The 4005-nt window shown below is 41.1% G+C and overlaps 1 pseudogene; it reads right to left on the bottom strand.

Annotated features, from left to right (window-relative positions):
* Positions 1-2855: 2855 nt before the first annotated feature.
* Positions 2856-3750, bottom strand: LOC143653187 (non-selective voltage-gated ion channel VDAC1 pseudogene; annotated as a pseudogene).
* Between the last annotated feature and the right edge of the window lie 255 nt (positions 3751-4005).

Genomic DNA, 4005 nt, shown 5'->3' on the forward strand with positions numbered 1-4005 from the left:
CTGAAAGGGCACTAGGGAACTTTTTAGGATGAGGAAACTGTTCTACATCTTGATTGGATGGTAGTTATGTGATTATATACAACAACCAAGACCCATCAAACTGTAATACCTTAATTAAAAAACTAAGGAGGTTAGTTTTTAAGTAAGTTAGAGGTTACCCACTTCATAGAGTTGTGCTGGGGAGTGCAAGAAGGCATAGAGTCTAGGAAGGAAGAAGGACTTGCTCAGAACAGAAGGGAAGGGTTGTCCACTTCATGGAGGAGATGGTACTGGGAGCAAGGCTCAAAGGATGAGTAAAGAAGACACCAGGCCCTCCAAAACAAACCAAAAGAAGTTGAAGAACCTGAGTATTTTTAGACTGAAAAGAGAAAATATATGAGAGGATTTGGTAGTCAACTTACAATGTGCCCCAAAAGAGGTCACAGACCTCTTCTTTACTGATCCAGAGAGCTGAACAAAAGTAGTGAAACTCAGTAGGAATGAGATTGTGCTGTAGAGGTGGAGAGCAGATTTTAAGACAAAATACGATGTTTTAGGAGGGATAAGCCACTTTTCCAGAACTGTTAAACTTGTCAGAGGTACTGGGAGGAGGTTCCTGTATAGGATGAGGAAATGGACTAGATTTCCTTTTAGACCCCACCTAGTTTTAAGACTCTCTGAAATCCCTTTAACCAAACATAAGGTGACAGGTTTTAAATTTTGTTGTTTTCGGTCCATCTTGTCTCTTTTGATTGTCTAGCTATATTCCATCACTTCAGGATTTTAAGCACATCTCTTGAAGCTGTTTTCATGACCCCCACTAGGTGAGTTTAAAAGTACTATATCTTGGGTGAGCACCGGTGGCACAGTGGCAGAGTTCTCACTCACCATGCCAAGAACATGTTCGATTCCCGGAGCCTGCCCACGCTGAAAAGAAAACAAAAGTACTGTATCTGACTAATAACCACTAACTGTGCTTCACACTATGCCTCTGGGAGAAATTTAATTATTTGGCTTTAACATGAGTTTGCACTGTACCATGGTGTAATGGAGAAACATCAGCCTGGAGTCTCAATGCCACTACCTACTACTTGTCTAACTTGACTTTGGGAGAAACATTTTATGTAAAGGTTGTCAAAGTTTGGTCCCGGGACCCCTGAAGATCCCTGGGAGCCTTTTAGTGTATCTACCAGGTCAAAATGATTATCATAAGAACAAATCTTTGTCTTTTTTCCACCATATTAGCCATTTGTGCTAATGGCACCAAAGCAAGTAAACGAAGCCCCTTAGCAGGAATCAAGGCAGTAGCACCAAATTATCTTTTTGGTCATGAAGTTTTTCACTATCAATTACTGGGGCCAGGGGGCTGGGGGGCAGGAGGTGGTGAATGGGGGGAGGGAAGGGGGGCCAGTGAAACTTGGATCTTGATAAGTATGATCTTAATAGAGAAATAAAAATTGTTAATTTTATCAAATCTTGACTCTTGACAACATGTCTTTTCAAAATTCTTTGTGATGCTATGGGAAGTAGACATAAAGCAGTCTGCTATATAACAAAGAACAATGCTTGTCTCCAGCACTTGTGCCATTTGAGCTGTGAGCTGAATTAGCAACTTTTTTTCCCCAGGTAATATCAAGTTTTTACTTGAAAGGATGAATGACAAAATTCAAGCTTGGGTATTTGGCAGATATTTTTTCATGTTAGGGAAATGAGATTGTTATTTCAAATAAACAACTCACAATATTTGTGCCAATGATAACATTTGAGCTTCCAAGCAGAAATGATATGCTAGTCCCAATAATTAAAGATTTCTCCAGTAATACCATTGGTGTTACTAAAGAATATGATTTTTCAATGTTGTAGAAGGAAATGTGAAACATTTGAAGATTTGCACTAAAAAATGTGACAAAATCAAGTACGGATTAAAGGTGCATTCAAAATGCAAGAGAGGCCATGGATTCTAATGTAACAGAATTCAAAAAGTTCATGATGCCCTTTCATTTGAATTTTTGTTGTTGTTGTTGAGGTTTCAATATTTTATTCAAGTTTTATTTTAAGTGATGTTAATTACAGCATTTGAAAGGGATGATCTAATTCCGCACAAAATGGAAGACTCTAAAATGTATCCATTAAACTGCTAAAAAATAGAGTGGTGAGAATACAACAAAGGTCCAATTTAGATTCCAAATGTTGTCACCATATGATTACAGTCACAGAGACTCTTCCCAGCTTTGTAGCTGGAGCTCCTGGAAGCTATTTGGTAGTGGTTCAAGAGCACAAAACCACAACATGATAGAGAATTAATTCCTGAATTATTGGCTTTATCACATCCACCCTCTCCACCCCAAAATGGCACAAAAAAAAAAAAAAAAAAAGAACAGCTACCATGCCCTGCAGACTACTTTTGGTGTAAAAGAGGTGATGGACTGGAGTGGAAACAGGTCGTGAAGATCTGTCTAAAAAAGTCCTTGGAGACGAGTTTGTACACCCCATTGAGCAATGAGCCTCCCCACAACTGGGGTTAGGAAACCCAGCTTCAATTCTCAGGAAATCACAAGTTCATTCATTTATTCAACAGGAATTTACAAAGTGCCTACACATTATAGCTTCCACATGCAGCCATTTCTAGATAAAAAGAAACCTGACATCTCTAGAGGGACTGCTAAGTTCCCCCCAAAGTCTACAGCTTAAAGGACCTTTTTTGGAATTGGGTTTCTTCTGCACCTCTGAAAGGGTAACACGTTAAAGCTGGACCATCTTTCAACCTGGAGGTCTAACATGATACTTAGCAATACTTGCATCCCAGACATACAACATTAAAAGGTACACTAAATTCTGAAGGTAGCTATGCTGCAGAACAGTTTAAAATTAAATGATTGTACAGTATTCATCTACGCCTGAAATTCCAGCCCTAGGCCAAGCTTGGGGCCACTGGCATTGACAGGGTCAGTTTGATACCTGGCTTCAGGGTCTGAGTGTATCCTAAACCTATCAGGCTGGAGTTGTTTCCTTTAGCCGAGAAGCATGCGTCAGGGTCGATCTGATACTTGGCTGCTGTTCCAAAACGAGTGTTACTGTTCCCTGCCGTCCAGTTTAGATTGACAGCAGTCTCCAACTTCTTGTTCACCTTCTGGTAAATGGAGCCACCAAACTCTGTCCCGTCATTCACATTAGTGTGCAGCTGGAATTCATCAGTCTTGTAGCCAACTGCAAAATTGCTCTGTGTCACTCGTGACTTTGCAGTCTCAAAATTCATCTGGTAGCCAGCCAGCCAGCCCTCGTAACCCAGCACCAGCGCGCCCGGGATCGAGGGCCCAGCGATGTTAAAATCCACGTCGCAGCCCAGGTTGATGTGTCCCCGCTTGTACCCTGTCTTGATTTTAGCATTTTTTTTCCCAGTGTTAGGTGAGAAGGATGAATCAAAGGTTAGCTTCAGTCCACGTGCGAGCTGATCTTCCACGGTAATCTCGGTGCCTAGGGTGTTGTCAGTGTTCCATTTCTCTGTAAATGTCAGGCCATATTCAGTCCACCTGTACTTGGTTTCCAGACTGCCCGTCACTTTCGTGGTCTCAGTGTTGGCTGAACCTGAGCTCGTAAATTCCAATCCATTCTCAGATTTTGTTTTCAAATCGAGTTTTATTAAGCCAAATCCATAGCCCTTGGTGAAAACATCCCTGGCAGATTTCCCAAGATCAACACATGTGGGGGGCACAGCCATCTTCTGCTCAGAGACGGAGGCGGCGGGCTCGGGGGCGGCTACCTCGGGGGCTGCGGTGCTCATTTGAATTTTTAAGCTAAGTCTCCTTCATCCTGTGTTTATGCACTTAATTTTTTGAATATAAGCAGGGGATTTTAAAAGTGTTCCTAGTAAATTTTATTTACCTGTTAATCCTATCTTTGAAACCTGTTGAAAGCTTTTTGAACCCTGATTCTTTCTTCCAAACTATTAACTATCTCTTTTTGCTTTCTTTAATTGAAAATGGGATATATGTGCCTTCTCTATCACAGATGAGAGGTTTGTCTAGG

This window comes from Tamandua tetradactyla, chromosome 13 (genome assembly GCF_023851605.1).
Source record: "Tamandua tetradactyla isolate mTamTet1 chromosome 13, mTamTet1.pri, whole genome shotgun sequence".
In the NCBI taxonomy this organism is placed as follows: domain Eukaryota; kingdom Metazoa; phylum Chordata; class Mammalia; order Pilosa; family Myrmecophagidae; genus Tamandua; species Tamandua tetradactyla.